General features: G+C 41.5%; 1 protein-coding gene and 1 non-coding gene across 4 annotated transcripts in view; both read right to left on the minus strand.

Moving 5' to 3' along the window:
• Positions 1-18,560, minus strand: part of LOC105692785 (putative uncharacterized protein DDB_G0271982) — a 253,124-nt gene extending 234,564 nt beyond the window's left edge. For all 3 annotated transcript variants that reach the window (XM_048652535.1, XM_025747116.2, XM_048652529.1), the window contains exon 1: positions 16,681-18,560. The gene's annotated coding sequence lies outside the window, so the exon portion shown is untranslated. The remainder of the gene's footprint in view (positions 1-16,680) is intronic.
• Trnay-gua lies at positions 2,819-2,912 on the minus strand. The gene is made up of 2 exons: positions 2,876-2,912; positions 2,819-2,854 (listed from the first exon to the last, which is right to left on the minus strand). It is a non-coding gene; the product is annotated as a tRNA-Tyr (tRNA).

Consider the following 18,560-nt stretch of genomic DNA (forward strand, 5'->3'; position numbering starts at 1 on the left):
AAAAAAAAAAACTATCTACCAATTAGTTATACAAACGACCGATTAATGAAAACAATGCCAATTAATACAAGGGAATAATTAGACACGTATAACGTGAGCAAAATTATGAATTACGCTGATTATTTTCACAACATCGAGCGTTCTCTTCTTTCCAAATTTTGCCTCTGACGAGATTGATTTACGCGGAGTCAATTACAGATCGATAAAATATTATGGGCGCGGTGCGACAACTTTGAAAGAAATATAGTTTCATTCGACAAGAATTATGATACCATCAACTATGTCGGACGCTGACAAACCCGCAGTGGACCCCGAAAGTTCATTAGATTGAAAAAAGAAAGAAAACACGAAAAAAAACAAGAACATTGAGGCGACGCAATTAAACATAAACCGTGATCATGTCAACCCGACCAGGTTATATACGTGTACACTGACCCTCGCTGCCGTTATTATTGTTAATTCAATTATTAATTTGATTAATTAATTTAATTATTTTTGCGGTTTCATTTTTGGATTTTGTTTTGGGTCTTTCTCCTATTGCCGCGATGACCATTTGACGTGTATTTTGCGAAATGACGTGATTACCAAAAAATATTCTCATTGGTGTATCACTAACGGATATAATAATATTCACGCTGATCTCCCCGAGCGTTATTCGGCGGCTGATTCTAAACGATCGATTGATTGGAATTTATTACCTTAGGTATAGTGACGGCATAGATAAATAAAATTGGCACAACGCACGACATATATCGATTATAATATGATTAAACCCGGATAGCGGGTATAACTTCTCGTTACCGTAGGTTTGACACAGAAATGAAAATTTCAGTTCCGGTAGGTACCTACATTTCTCAAGCATCGGTTCCGATTCGAATACCTGAAAATAAAACAACGGAAGGAACGAACCATCCATATATTTCCATCCAGACACAGATGGAATTAAGAAAAGGTCCTCCGAAGACCGCATTTCCGTTGTTCAAATGTATAGCATACAATTTTGCTGCACTGGAGAAACCACCGATTAAAGATCATCGACTACTTCGTGTACACGTATCGAATATCACGTGCACGTATACACGTGTACGTATATATGTATTTATTATAAATATACATGATAGTAATTAGCCTTAATTAATGGTCCGAGGAAAAGGTGAAGTGTAATTACGGGTGTAGGGGAATTAGTGCCCATCTACCTAATACCTCATGTTTTAAGCTATGAATAATATCGGTATTTAAATGTACGCTACTAACGACCGCATGCTACGTAACACCGTTACTTTAATTCTTATGAATTTAATAAGTGATTCGAAATCATACGAACACCCCGGGTGTGACGGGACGCCGCGAGGTTATCTCGTACGAAACCGATGATTAGCCTACGATTCCGACGGTGACAACCTCATTGCGATTTTCCGATTTTTTCAGTATATGAAAAAAATTCATCAACCGCACACAAACGACGCTGAGTCCTTGTAACGATTTTTGATCAAAGAAATTGTTTTGTTTCAAATTTTGAAAAACGACGGCGATACATTTTCCGCCGCAATGCGACGGAAAAAATTCATTCATCGACAGGTCGAATGGCGGAATCGCATATTATCATTATGTATGGTTCAATGCACGCGCTCACACGGATCCGAACGATCTGGACCGATTCTTATCTGCAGTATAACACAGCTACCTGTACAATAAAATTATCAACGGCGACGATATATTACATGTACGTTAAACGAGAAAAAAAGCTGCAGGCGTTATCTCACACGGACATAATATATCGCGGCTCGTATAATTTTGAATGAATTATCAGATCTTTATCGTTGCCGAAGACCTATAATCACCGATATTTCATCGATTAGATGTTCGGAATAACTATACGGATATAAAAATAAAGGCGATGGGGTAGATGCGACTTATTTTTCGATGAAAAAAAAAAAAGGAGAAAATCTACGTCAATCGGAAGACACGGCTAACACGGATCGCACGCGAATAAGTGTACCGAAGATTCTGGGATAGAATAAACCGAGAGTCAGAATATATCCGTTTTAACGCAAGTAATCAAATTTTAACGACCTCGGATCCGTGGAGTATAAATTAATTTGAAACTCGTCGCGAACAGATGCTTGTATCACTCTGTTACCTAATCGACCGCGCGTCGCGTCCACCCGTTGCAGGATATATTCGGGACACGTAAAATACTCTGCTAGCTGCGCAGCCTCCGTGCGGCAAAAGCAATGAAGCTGATGCGACGCCGACGTAACGAAACAGCGAGAGCCACCCTCTCACGTAAGCGTATAGTCCGTGGAGACGTCGCGCATCGCAAACCCGAATTAACCATCTGGGTATTTCGATGATAACGTTATCAATAAACGGATCAGTTACTGCGATAGAAAAAAAATAATCTCACTCATTCGTACTCGGATGAATCACACTTTACGACGTAATATTTACAATTATCACAACGCTGAGAGTGGATAAACGAATCGAAATCCTAGCGGTTATGATTATGAAAAACGTATAGTGCAGCAACGCCTCAATTAAACGATCCCTTGATCAAAGCCGGGGGAAGAAGTGGTACACTTATTGTTAGTTTATAGTCATGCAAACATACATAATACATTCGCACGCTATGCGATTGCAATTCTATATCGATTACATACAAATGCAAATATAGGTAGGTATATAAGTATAACGTACAATGTGATCGTTTTGAATCGATCTTTTTTTTTCTAACGGCGGTCACATACCTGACCCACTGTGAAACAGTAGGCCCAATATTAATGAGGAAAACAAGAAATTGAAAAAATAAAAAATTTAATCCTTCGAGCCGGATTTGAACCAGCGACCTATGGATATCTTCATACTTCGTAACCGACTACAGTCCACCGCTCTACCAACTGAGCTATCGAAGGCTGTGATGAGAATTCGATAAAAAAAATTCAGGTGTACCGCTCAAAAGTAGATCACCGATAAAATTTCATTCGGACGGAGACTATCGGACGACTGCTTGGAAAAATGCGAGAAAATTGTATTTGGTGAGAATAAAAATCCCCGGGGAAGAAAGAGCTGTTATTGAATGAGGAGAGAGGAAAGGAGAGAAAAGGAACGAAAAAAGGGATCAAAGGAACAACTCGGCCGTAAAAGAGAAAATGAAATGAGTTTTGAGGCTGGGGCAATTTGAGAAGTGACCACCGTACAAGTACTGCAACAAATGAGCTGGATGAGGGGTTCGGTACTTGTATATAGGTGCGTTAACCCCGCGTTGCATTTGAAAGGCGTGGCTTCAATGAGCCGCCGCTTTGAGATGAGATTGCAATTTCGGTGCGGATGGATAATGCACGCCAGGCAATCAAGGCGTCGTGCACGTCTTACGCGGGTAAAACCCGTTTGATTGATTCAATTAATTGTATTAACGGCGGCGAATCTCCTTCTCGACGGTAAAAATATGTACATATATACCCTGTTATATGGATACGCGCAACGATCGAGAGCAAAAACAATTCGACCCACAAAAAATAAAAAATCTTCTTTTTTTCCAGATCAAAAATTAAAAATATGTATCCCAAAAGTTTGAGTTGTTATACGACCGACAATTAGGGTGTCCCGAAACAAAAACGGCTATTTTTTTTTACGTCTCCTAGATGAGAATATATTAGTTAAACATGCGTTTCCAAAGCCCCCTTCAAAAATCAGCTGAAAAAAGAAAAATTTCTGGAGTCACTCAAGATTTTTAAAAATTTGCAAAAATCGTTAAAAATTCAATTTTTCGTATTAATCTTTTTCCTCGTCATTCTATTAGATTTTAGGTTGAAAATGACGGAGATCTAAGAGTCGCTCCAAATTTTTTTGACTCTCGAAGTATAAAGTACCTAGTTGAAATATTTTTTTTTGGGCCACCCTGATATACATGTACGTATATAGCCTCGGGTAGATTTTGAAAATGATATACTAAAGTTGTATCTGGAGAATGTGAGAATGGAAAAAAAAAAGGATTAAGTGATAGCGAATAATATATGTATGCGCCTATAATTCGAAAGGTGACGATAGTGTGAAATTATAATAATTTAAAGCTAATTCTCATATCGTTCGCAATTAATCTCCTAGCTCCTCTGCAATAATATACCGTGGATATGTATAATGCCTGCGACCATAGCAGAGATTAACCGTGCACGGAATTAAACGGTAGTTTCTATGTGCATTTGAAATTAGTGTTGAAAGCACAATAATATAAGCGATAATACTGTATATTATATATATATATATATATATATATATGTATACATATGATACATAGACTCGTTGGTGAGACGCACGTTGTATATATACGAACATAATAAGGATAATAATCGGTTAATTTTACACCGCAGAGGGAGAACGAAAAGTTTAAGTTTCGTTGATCTCGCAATGATGTAACGAAATTGTAAGGAGAAAAAAAGAATGAATAAATAAATAAAATTAATAATAATAAGTCTGGCTGCCAAATAATCAGAGAAATGAATTGTCATTCGCGATTATACTCGCGTATATATTAAACCACCTGCGGTGCAACTAATGACCCAAATCCTGCAAAAATTAAATGACAATGGAAACTTGATTCGCTACGCTGCACGGTAATACCGTCCGATAAAGTTTCTTTTGTTCATCACATCGGACGGTGCCCATGCTGCAATTTTCGAATCGCAATTATTTCACGTGTATAACGGTTCGTACAGTTCAACGGTGTAGAGGGAAAAAAAAGAAGAAATCGCATCGTTCGCGATATTTTTCACCTGCACCAACCGCAACCGCGCGAATTCGGACGGGTGTACGTTCGTTCACCAGAAGGACATTGTTTTATTTGATTTCCTCGCGATGAAAACTGCGGAGAGACTAGCAAAGTGCATCGGTGCATCGCTGCAGTGTACGTAGATTTCTCTCAATCGGTAACAGGTCGTAAAAAATCCATCCATCCGTAAGAGTTCTGTCCGCATCAGCCGCGCAATTTAGATCACTAAAATAAAACTGTCCGCTGTTGTCTCCCCTACAAGGAACTAGGGCAAAGCCCCCAGTACACGCTATAGATCGTCGCGTACGTTTATCTATTTATCGTATTAAGAGGGAATGATGATCACTTCCTGGGTCACACTCTGGCTAGCGCGACTTTAGTGCGGCTCCATAGCTCCACCGATTCACATGTGGCCTGTACTAAAATCACAGATATTCCTTTTCACGGTACATATCGCCCGTATCATAGCATACGGCGCGGTGCAGCTATGAAACTCTTGAAGGAAAAAAGTTTAGAAGAATAAAAAATTCAATGAAAAATCGAAAGGGTCGGAACAATCGAGAAGTTACGATCTATCGCGGTGATAATTTGATACAATAATAATTACAGGCCTTGTTGGACCTAAGTACGTTTTTTTTTTTTTTTTTTTTCTCCATTTCAATTCTTCACTCTGAGACGAGATTTTCTTTGACCTAACAACTGCTCGAGGTACAGAATTGGAATTTTCAAATTCTTGGTATACCACAGAAATTACACACATCTGTAACCATGTGCACGTGGAATGAACGTATGCATATATATACACGTGCATTATATGTATACTCGACTGAAACCAAATTAGAAATAAGACTCTAATTAAAGCGGAGACGTTTCGGTATCCAGGGACTAATTTATCCCAAATTAAAGCAAAAACCGGTGCCGTACAAATCTCGACAAAATATAAACTGACACGCTCCAGCGTCCGGCGTTCGTATTTAGTAAACTAACTGAATTAACTAAATTAACTGAATTAACACATTAGCGGGTGGCAACGCGAACCGGGTAGCGCGTTCGTTATGTACCAGCCGTTCGTATCATCTCGATCTCTCGAGCGGTCTTAGAGGCTCACTTTTTCGGTGTAATAAACAACAAGAATCCAAGTGCCGTAGCTGTTCTTTTAATTGTTAGATTAAAATATTCGAGCATCTTATGCACGATAATATTTCGTTACACTGTATCGAATTCTCAATTAACTTGGGGACTAAAAATTTGTCAAACCGCAAAAACTGTAAGTTTTTCATTGAACGCGCTCTGACAAAAGGGGAAAAAAAAAAAAACAATAGAAAAATAATGAACATGTCACGTAGGAATTCAAACGTACGTAGTTTTTTATTCTGGATATGTAATAGCACGAACTATATATCTGGCTATATAGGTATATATACATAATATGTATAAAGTATGTATTTCGACATAAGATATGTAATAATATAATTAAGAATAAATTATTGTACAGCTTAACAGCTTAACGAGAAACGAGGAGCCGTGAAAACAGTTGGCAAATATATTATGCATACATATAATATGTCTGTATTGAGTTAAGGTACTGCTGCACGTATGTGTGTACCGTATATTACGACGTTGATTAAGCCAATGAATTTTACAATTGATCGTAATGTATTTGTCGTCAACGACGTATAAATCACTTTTTAATGCTGATTTGATGATCGTGCAAAGATTTCCGTGTATATTCATATTCGTAATATGCAACATCATTGCGATCATCGACAATTGCGCGATTAATCAACACCGTGAGTTCGATGAAGATATTAAAATTGAAAAATCGGAGAAAAAAAACGAAAGATGTACACCCGCGGGACACGGCATATATTTTTTCACTCTATATCGTACACATTTAATAAAGTTTCTTCGACATAAAAATCATAACGACAGCAACAAGTCTACATAATAACGACTAATAATTATAATAATGCGTGGAGGCACGTTATGTAGACCGCAGAGATTCGTTAACGACATATTATGAGTAACGACAATAATTAATTAACTCGAGAGAGTACTCTTTCGTTAGAGTTCCGTAACAAGGAAATCATAAAGAGGACGGAGGTTGACTTTGAAAGCCCTCAACGTACCGTACAGAGTGCGTAAGCCACCTTACTACCTATGTACCTACGATCCGTATATACGTATAATGGTACGGTAAACTCTGGGGAGCCAAGAAGAGAGGAAACGCGAAAGAGAGACGGTAAAACTCTGGCTGTGCTTACTCGCATTCTGCACAATGGAGGAAGGGTTGGGTACACAACGCGCGTATCAGCCCCGCTTCATGCTCGCCTGATACGAATGTAGAGTAGCAGAGACACGCGACGCCAAACGTGAAACGACGCCTCGTCGAGTGGAAGGGAAGCCAGCCGACCGACGCCTCGCGTCCCGACGTCCTTCTGCACGCGTCGCACACGGCGCGACGAACGAATGTGGCGATTAATCCGCTAACCGACGCGACGCGTGCGCGGAAATACGAAACTCAAATTTAGTCGGAGAAGAGAAAGAAAAAAATTCTAATCGAGGGATGAACTCGGAAATAGATAAGATAAAATAAAATAAAACGCTGCACTGTAATCACTCGTACGGCGGACGATGAAAAACACGAAAATATATGTGTATTTGAAAAACGAAAAGGAAAAAGGAAAGAGGGGGAAAAAAAAAAAACCAAGGGAACCACCGACACGATAATGTAATAATTGTAGCCTCGATTCGAGATTGCTACCACCGCACACGGTTATGAGACAAACAATTTTACGGACCGTGACCTATATTATTATATGCCACGCCACTCCATTGTACAATCATTATTAACTCATTTTATACCTAAATTGACAGGAAGAATGATTCAACTGAAAAATATGTAGGTACTACACAGATTTAGTAAAGTAAAGAAATTACTTTTGACATAGGAGAAGTAAAAAAATTGTAGATATTTTCATATTTTGTTTCACACCCGTACCGTTACCTATTTTCGTTACTATTTCTTTACATTATTTTACGTGTGGATAGGACGTGAGCGGTTGAAGATGCACGTGGGATACACCTGTATCACGTTGTATTACCCAGAAAACGAATTACACGGAAAAGTAAAACCGAGTTCTCATGGAATTTGATCAGGACCCGGGTATACGCTGCGGGATATAAGGTTTCGAAACGTAATACTTGTCGATCTTGCACTCCGTAGGGATAAGACAGTTGCGCGGTATAGGAAGAACGAGTGAAAGAATATAAAACTAATCCTCCTCTATTAACCAACGATGCACACGAAACGAAATACTTCATTCGATTCGAATCGCGCTTCCGTCAACGAAAACCTCCCACTGTAACTGCGGGTTGCTAATACACAATATTTCGGAGTACGCCAGGTATAACGACCACATAAATCCGAGTGTGCATAAACGAAACGAACGATTTCGCGAAATGATGACGACGCACGAGAAGGTGGAATGTCCTCTGTTTACGTACAGATACGCTGCACGAAAGCACGAGCGAAAAAATAAAAGAAATTTAAGAAAAAAAAAACAAAACAAACAAAACCCCATCGAGCTAACGCCATTTCCAGATCTAGGATTTCCGAGTCGCGTGTATTATCCACGAATCTCCGTACAAAATTCATTTGCCACATTTATTTTATTTTATTTATTTATTTTTTTTTTTTTTCCCCCGCAGTTTAAACCGGCTTTCGATTCGCCCCGAGGTTTCCACTCCGCGCGCTAATTGGGTCCGAGTCAGAGAAAAGTAAGGGAAGTCAATGATAACGGATAAATAGATAAATGAAGAAACGGAAGCGTTGGATTCGCACTTGCGAGAACTAGTTGTATACGGAACTGCGTGTCGTTAGTGCACGGGAGCCGTCGACGTTTGATCAGATTAGCCTCTACCGTATTGTATGCTAATCAACGGTTGTCGCGTGTGATCCAGCTTACGCGTCACGCCTGTCACAAGTCGGTGGTTCTCAACGCCTGTAAACGTTCGCGTTCCGCCTCGGAACCAACCCAACGCCCACTCGGATCACGTTTCCGTTTCTCGTTCGATGATTTATTAAATACGTACACGTATGCGTACGTTATTATATCGTACGGGAGACTCTCGCCATTTATTGTTCTTTTTCCTTTCTGCTTGGTTTGTTCATTTTTTTTTTTTTTTGTTTTTTTTTTCTCTAGATCATATTACGGAGAAGGGCGAATTTGTTTTTTGATAGTTTTTCTCGTTTTCCGTTTACTCGGTATCGCGAATAGTGTTGGAAAATTGAGAACCGTACAACTAGGCGATAATAGAACTAGCTTCGCCCGCAGACAATATTTAGCCGAATGTGAAACCCTCGGGCGATGGGAGATAACATCTCGATCCTCGACCGTCTACAGTATAGTAGCTCTGCAGCGGCAAAAGTGAAGCTGGAGGTGCGTCGCTCGTATGTAGGCTCGATGGAAATAATTTCTTCTAAAATTGAAATAAATCGATGAAGTACGTAACCACCTCGTGTACACCGGAAAGACCCTGAAAAGTTCTTATGGAAGTGTTATGACACGTAGGGTTTGCTTTTTGTAAGTTTTCTCTCCAACTATACCGGGGAGGAACCGCATCTACTACCTCGCTACGTGCGAAGCCTTAATTATTTTTTCTTATCTCGTCGTCTGAGGCAAGAAAAATAATACGATATAAGCCCCCCCCCCCCCCCCCCCCCATGAAAACGATACCGGTCGACGCTCAAACTCTGCTTTCCTCAGTTTGATTTTTTTTTTTTTCAAAAAAATCAAAGTTTCTTTCTCGTTCGTCGAAGAAAATTTTATCACGACTTTTCGAGGCCTATTTTTCACTACCAAATCACTTACACACGCAAACGAGATAAATTTTATTTTATTTTTTATTTTTTTTTTTAAAGAAAGCACTCTTCGCGGTGATTGATTTTAGCGCCGAGGGAGTTAGGATCGGATATACAAGAGGGTCATATAATTTATTATTCAGGAATTCGCCCGGGTCCCGAGGGGAGGAGGAGGCTTGTAACGTTCGGAGAGTTTTTTTAGCGTTATGAGGCATGGTTCCGCATGAATCTTCGACTGTTCGTCCGTTGATTCGATAATTAGATTTCTATCGTCTATATGAACGTCTCGAGAGAAACGTCCGAATACGCATAACTGCGTATACATCATTCAACGCGGGCGATCGATCGGAGTCTCGAGCCACGTGCTGCAAATCACATTATACGGTAACGTGTAACATACACATATATATATACATTTATATACAACACTACCGATCTTACATATCGTTATCGATAAAACGTAAGAAATCGAGGAGTTAGAAATTCATCCGAACAAAAAATGAACGCGTCGCGTTTAACGTAATTAACTCGGCAGATATAGAATTTCGAAATATAATCGGTCACGCGTACGTACGTACGTACGTACGTACATTATAGAGAATCTCTATCGCGGTCGAATTTTCATAATTTTCGTCATGTTCGCAGCTCTACAACCCACGCAATTCGGGCTTACGCGGCGATATTAAGTAGACGCGACGAAAACATCGACGAAAAACTTATATGTAATAATTAGGGAGTTGGAAACGATCCTCTATCTAAAAATTGATATTCCGGACCTTGCGGGCGCCGGCATCCGCAATTGCGCGAGTTGATTGTCGAACCGCGTGTTGCACGGGTCGATAGTCTGGCATAGGATGTATGTATAATACGTACGTACGTACGTACGTATTATACACATTGCACCGGTGTACATATGTATATGTATGATTATACATACATTCGCACACCTCTAATCAAGCGCGACGTTTTACAACACGTGCAGATATCTATGTAATACGAGAAAAACAACGATATACGTGAAACTGAACGCGCGCGAATGACGATGAATTTCGTAAATTTTTTTTCCGCAAAAGAGGCATAATTACGTACATATCCGACACCGTCTATACGAGACGCCTTTACGCGAACATGATTTACTGCCAAAATACATTCGCTATACGCGGAAACGGTTTTCATCGTCCGAGCGATCCCGGATTTGGTACCTGCAGGATATACATGATACGTTTGTAATATATTCGCTGTGTTGCCCGACTCGCGGCGTACACGACAGTGGTATACGTAACTCGCGACTATAAATTCGATGCAGTTTTAACGCGATTCCGTATCAGCAGCAAAAGCGACGAATAGCGAGGCGAGTTGGATATCTCCGCGCTAACGGATTCGAGTTTCGTATAATACGCGTCGTAACACGTACGTTGTTGTTGTATACATATAGGTATAAACGAACGTACGTACGCGCGCGCGCACACACACACACACACGCGCGTGCGGTTGGTATTAAATAATTAATTTTCATAGTGCACATGGTACCGTATACGAGGTGTAATTACATAGATTACGATCAATCGTTATCCGACTCGCCTATAGTCCAACCTACCTACTCAAAACCGCAAACCGTACGCGCATCTATGGGTTTGAGGTACGTATGTACCTAATATCGAGGAATAATACACCACCACATTGTGTGCATGGGACATTTCTAAACGATTCGTTTTTTTTTTTTTTTTTTTTGTTTTTTTTCATTTTATGATATTAACGTTTCGGGATTCAATTTTTCGAATTCTATATCAGGAATAAAGTAATGCCTAATCGATGGAGAGCTGGGAGGCGATCATTCGATCGACGCATGATGATGATGTATGTACCGAAAATGTCGTGGAGGTTTAATCGCCCCGGAATGTTTCCGCATAAGTATAAACATATACGTATACGTATACGCGTGAGACGTGAGAGTAACGAACGTATACGTAACACATATCGTACCTTTTCCCCACTTCCCGGACAGATGCTTAGGCCAAGATAGAATCCCCGTAAAAGCGGTATCATAACCGCAGCCGGAGGCAGCGGTGGCCCGGTGTAGGCGAAGATAACGCGAGGTGTTAGGTGTTAGGGTACACGTATAATATAGACTAGACCCATAGAGGCAAACGACGGCGATGGGGAACTATAGTCCGACTAACTAACCAACTAACGGTCAAATGAAAGTGCAAACAAACGGCATCGCCACGATATCCTGTTGCGAACGCGCGGCACAACTACGCCACGGTAATTAGCAGCCATTAAGCCGATCCAACGATTGTAGTAATGATTCACGCGCGGCCCACCATCCGATCATTTCCCCGATCTCGAGAAATCTCCTCTATATGTACGCAATCTTGATCGTTATTATATAGGTTTATATACCCGCACAGACACGCCCCTTTTGCCCGCTTCGTCGCACCGTTCTCCTATATTATTTCTCATCGATTTTTATTATTTCAATTTTCATTTTCATCTTAATCATCTCCGTTTGTTTTTGTTTGTTTTGTTTTTTTTTTTTCTTTCGCTTTTCGATTCGCACGCGATCTTTCTCCCGGTCACACGATAACGATCGATAAAAAAGGCTACAGGAGGGAGATGATTAGAAATAGGGAAAAAAAAAAAAAAAAAAAAAATCGGAGCGCAGATATTCTCGATTTGGTTAGACGCCAAATTGACCGACCTATGGCCCCGAGAATTATCGTATGTTTTAACGACGACGCCCGTCGATTCTAGACTATAGGTAGAGTAGGCTTCGTAGCATGAGCTTGGAAAGTGTAATGATTCTTTCTCGTTACATTATAAATTAGCATGAATTAAAAGCGGTGCGGCATAGAAAATGACACTCCGATGCAAAGACACGTGTATTTCAGGATCGAGCTTACGTTGTATATGATCGTACTATTGTGAAATTGATATGGAAGAGCGCAAGAAATAGCAATGTTCTACTTCGAGTCGTGTCAGTGTCACGTGCGCCGGGTATGCAAAGTAGGAACTTACAAACGAATATAAACGTTGAGGTTGTTACAAGAAGAATTTTGTACCAGTTGGCTCGTCGCGGAATATCTCACAGACTTATATATATATAGATATATAGGTGAACACTAGCGGCTGAGCTCACTCGCGATCCGGAAAAGAAAACGCCCTAGACAATCGAACTAAACAAAACTAAAATATCCTCATACGCGATTCAACAAATTGTCGATCGTCGTTCGCGTATTAGAATAAAAAAATTGTCGCGAAATTTCATCATTTTCGAGATTTCGAATATCACCGAACGGATAAGCGGAGGCCGAAAACCATGGAGCGATGATTTTTGAAGGGGGAAAATTCGGCGAAGAATTGTGACGGTGGTCCACGATCCGATGTCACGTGATCCCCACCGTTCCCCGGTGTATATTATAAGTATAAGCCTCTCTCACCTACACACCCGAACGACGTCGTGTGTCGACACAATTATACCGCATACGCCGTCGGGTAGATCTGGTCGAGATACGCTAGAGAACCGTTTAAGCGCCTTTCGGAGCATAAATAATCCTATTAAGCGTGTCACTGCCTCTGTCAACAATCTGACAGCCAACAAGATAGGAGGCTCGTACGGCTCGCTCCCCGCGCCCGATTCTTACGGATCTCTTAGAAGAGTATGAATCGACCGACTGGCAGAGACCGAGAGCACCACCGCGTCATAGAAAACGTAGGAATAGACACCGACCCGCTTCGCGCAACGCCGAATGCCCAAAATAGTCACGGATTAAGAGTCTCCTCGTCGGTGAAGGAAAATTCTTATCGGACCGCTGGCGCGATGACGTCCATTGATTTCTTTCAATTCTTCGTCTATTCGTCGAACGAATTCAGTCAAAACCCGCCCTTACGACGACTTTGATGTAGATGGGTGCCACGTACGCGTATACCTCGAGCGGTATGGTTATATGTATGTATAGTATACGAGATACGGACGGACGTGTACCACGACTATTTACAGGATCCGTTTACCGCTCTCTGAAAATATATGCGCATAACGATGATCGTCACCCGCGTCGTCGACTCTAAAAGATACCCGTAAATATGTATGTATAATAAGATTCGTATACGGACGACGCGTTCGCAGCGCGTACCTACGAACCGCCCGAAGTTAACACGCCCTCCGAAAGTCGGAGCCGATTATTAATTATTCCGGTCTGGGTGATTTTCGGCGACCTCCACCCGTCGGACGATAGAGTCAAAAGGTTGAAAAAGCCGAAGCTATTAAGCGAACAGTTATATGATCGATCTAATGAGCGTCCCTTGCATCCGATCGCCATCGTCATGGTCCCGCTTTTAACTGCACTTTACAAAGGATTGCGGCGCATCGACCGAATGAGAATACCTTGGGAGAAAGCGGACGACGATATTTAACGACGATGCAGACAAAGTGCCCACGAAAAATGACAAGCGAAAAATAATTTTCCACCACTTTTCTATTCTCGTTCGGCAACCCCGAACATTCGACGTAATTAAAAAATCCTCGATGAAAACGAAATGGAAAAAGAGATTCGGATTTAGTTTTTTCACACGATAAGAAAAAGGAGGAAAAAAATATTGACGAGTATTAACGGTGCATACGATAATTATACGAGTGCGACAATTTATAACGCACGTTTTTTTTCATATATATATATGCGACTTGTAAAAGTGTACGAGTGAAGTATAAAAAGTGAAGAGAATATACAGTATACGTACATAATTTAAAAAGTAACAATATTAAAAAAAGGAGAGAAGTTGACCACCGAAGTTATCTCGAATCCTATACTACATCGTAAACGTAACTCGTATCGCATTCATAACCAAAGTATCATCGGCTGTTACTGTCGCCTATAAAAACTTCAACGTACCCACCACTCATACATATGTATGTAGGTAGGTAGGTAAATGTACGAGTGAAAAAATATCGACGACTCTTATTGTAAAGGTGTAACGAAAAATACATTCGGTTATACCACGAAGATATCGTATCGACGTGTAACCGCGTGTGATCCTAATTTTGAATAATCGAATGACCAGACGAAAAAACAAGAAAAAAAAAAAAAAAAAAAAAAAGAAACCCGACTTCCGATCGTAATTCGAAGAGAAAGAAAAAAAGTGAAAATAACGAATCGAAGTAGATTTACATCGTATATTTTATTCGATTATACGTATTATACATTTTTATTCGGTCACTGCAGTAATGACAGACTTCCGATGCGACCGAACTCGCAACACTTGCGGGTATACCTTATTACGCACAGAGACGACACGCCTCGTATTGTGTCGGAGCGATGGTCGCGGAGGGGACCGCGATTCAAAATAATCTAAGATTCCCACGACGAGAAATCGATCGTCTCTCGATGAATTATATCGATTCATTTGGCTTTTTATTTCCCAGAAATCGATGCGCAAAAAAATTCCCCGCGATAACGAAGAAGCTTTCAGTATCGACTACAAAGAGTAGAAAAAAAAGGAGACGGAAAGAAGCTGAAAAACTCATAGATCGGTTTCGCCATATAACATACGACTGTAACGGAAAAAGAGAAAATGGAAAAAATGGAAAAAACTCTCACGCGGTACTCCAGTATCACACGGAGTGTACGATTCTAATTGCAATGCACTCTCATGCGCGCATAGGCCGTATGCACCGAGATAACGCATACCCACGCGTTTGGCGCGTGTAATTTACACGTACGAATACACCGCCAGGCGTATGTGCGGTAAATAATATCGACCGATGAGAACTATCGTGCGGAATCGTATCGCAAGGACGGCAGCGTCGGGCCGGCAGCCAACGACGGGGTGAAGCTTCCGTCTGTCGTTCGTACGCGTGTATATGTACAAAAGTCAATATTAGCCGCGGCTGGCGACGGAGCGAAACGTCGCGGGACACGAGGCGGTGGCGGTCAGAGCGGCCAAGGCAGGTGCGTGCGGGAGTGACACGCTGTCGCCGTCGGAAGTTTTCGCCCGGCGGTGCGATAATATCGACGATACCGTTCGTCACCGCTCCATGCGGGTCGCTCGCCTTTGTTCGTAAATATATATATATATATATATATGGCCATCGATTCCAGGGCAGCGAGGAACGGCGAACGCGACGCACGGCGCTCGCCCTCCGTGCCTCGTATGCAGGCGCTGGAGACGACCACCGCCGATTCATCTGGTCGTTACGTAGCGCGCGCGTGCGCAAATTCCTCAGCTTTGACACCGACGTCACATTTTCCGTGCTCGCGTGCGCTCTATATGTATACATACATTCGCGTACATCGCGACGGCGCGGCGGCGGCGGCGTCGGCTATACCGACGACGCATTTTACCCGTAAGCGCGCAGGTATTCGAGTAGCATCATAATTAGCGGATATAGGTGCACGTGCGCTACATTCGACGGGCGAGGCTGACCACGACGATCATTCGGAAAAACGCGTGTATATATGTATTCCGATTGGACGAAGCCGATTAATATTTATATATAAACGCCATGTATATTGATGTAACTGCAACCAGCACCTATATTCTCCCGCAACCTCGTGTCTACACATGCACTGACCCTTGAATTATAATCTAGGGAAAAACGAAAAGTCGACGATAGAAATACGTGGAAAATATATGCGCGTATTCCATGGACGTTTAGCTCCTCTTCCGGTTTCGGATGTACCTGGATTATTGGTATCGTGGAATTTCGGTCTCGGTTTGGTTTGTAGAGGAGATTTGATCGGAACGAGGCAAATTGGTCCTGGAGTCGAAATTCTCCTCGGCCCCAAACTAGCAGCTTCGCTTCATCGATTAGCGTGACCTATATACCGATACAAGTCCCTGGTGAAAAGCTGTTTGAACAATTTTTTAGAAAACACAAAATCAAGTCGTCGATTGGGAATGAAAACCGTAGGGGTGCGACTCGAACTATGATCCTTCGATCGTTGTCGGGGAAATCATTTTTTTCTGACGCAGAAAAACACAATTGATGAAAAATCTCACGTCTGAATATTTTTGCGTTTATTATACGTAAACAATGTCGAGAAAGGATACTCACTGTGACTCTCGGCTCTTGTGGTGAAGATTTCAGTTTTTGTTGGGATGTATTTTTTTTTTTTTTTTTAATCCAAGGACGATCGTCGGAGTCTCAACTCAATAGATTTCCCGCCGTCTTTATTTATTTATTTTTTTTTTTCTTCTTACTTTGCTTTTTATTCACAATATCACGTAGCGGTCACAGTACACTGCACACATCGTATATCACAAATCAAACGAACCCACTTGGTTTGGAAAAAAATTCAAAGGAAATAAATAAAATAAACAAAAATGAAAAAAAATAAAATAAAAAAAAAAAGATAAATACGAAAAAAGATCGTCTTCTTCGTTCGCGGTGTGTGTTTAGTCAATAATCTTCTATTTTTCACTTTACTTCTCTCGACTGATCGGTCAAAATATTTCCCTACAGCTTCAACGCAGCTGTCACACGACTACGGTCAGAATGTCAGCAACGATATTAGTCCGTTCGTTTTTTCAAACATTGTTCTTTATTTGCTTTTCTTTCCGATACACTCAGTCGACACTCGTTCGGATCTCCATCGATCGTTTATCGATGAAAAATTTTAAACGGATCGCGGAATTGAACGATCAACGTAAAACCCCCGAATAGCGTGAAATCAACTCGCAAATTTCGGAGCACCGGAAACCCTGAACGAATTAACGCGGCGAACCACCAGCATCGCGTATTTCGTCGACTCTGTTTTCAGTTCAATTCTAATTGTAAGTCGTCGTTCCGAACGGCGTGCGTTACTCGGAGGAGAAATAGAACGATAAGAAGTAGAGGAAGAAAAAATGCATGGAAAACGGGAGCGCTCGACTTATCGTGTCACTTATTATTATCTGAATTCCTCCGCGCGCTCGATCGGTGTTGAACAAAGATGATTGTCCGGCTAATGGAAATCGTTCGGCACTTTCGGTCCCGAATTTACCCAACCCCTCGTACGGTTCGACGTTCGATTATCGGTTGTAATATTACCGTGTCCGCGAATCAGAAGAATAACGCGTGATCCCCCATCGCAACCGGCGCTCCAACTGCGAATCGCGACGGTGAAAACGTCGTGTAACCAACTGACGAACGTCCGACGATTGTCACCTATTTCATAGGCTCCTCTTATTATCACCGACACAATATAACGCATAAATACATTACGTATATATACCTAGAGACTCGTGACGCTCAAGTAGTCCGGATAAATACTCGCGATTATTTTGTCTTTTCGAGTCTCGCACAGTTCTCTCTCTCTCTCTCTCTCTCTCTCTTTCAGTTTTTCCACAATCTAATTTATCTCAGCTCCTGTTTCATTTCACGAAATTTTCTACTCGACGTCAGTCTTTTCGACCCAATTATTTATTGTCCGACGTACAAATGTATCGTATATCCGATTCAATCGCCACGCACGTTACGAACACGCACTACCGGTTCGGTGCTTTTGTGATACCACTGTATCAACACACTTGTACGACGTGTACACCTCGTGTCCGCGAGTTCGGAAGCGAATAGAGTTCCCCTTTAGTTTTTGTCCTCGCCTGCGGATCTTCGTAGTCTTTTAGTTACGAGTCCGTTCCGTGCGACGTCGTTAATGTTAGGCAACGACTACGACTACGACGACGACGACGACGACGACGAGAAGGAGGATGACGATCGAATGCTGACGCTGGTTCGCAGCGTACTGCCGCGATTGTCAAATGCTCTGCCCGTCAGCTGATCGCCATGCGTGTTGCTATGGAAACGGGTCGCCGCGAGGTCGCTCTTTTAAATTCTCGACGTTTTTTTGTTTTTTTGTTTTTTTGTTTTTTTTTCGTTTTTCTTCAACTTTTCGATTCAAACGACGCGTTCCATGGCGATACGTTCGTCTCGTTATTTCCCTCTTCGAAGCTCCG

This window comes from Athalia rosae, chromosome 1 (assembly GCF_917208135.1).
Source record: "Athalia rosae chromosome 1, iyAthRosa1.1, whole genome shotgun sequence".
NCBI lineage: Eukaryota > Metazoa > Arthropoda > Insecta > Hymenoptera > Athaliidae > Athalia > Athalia rosae.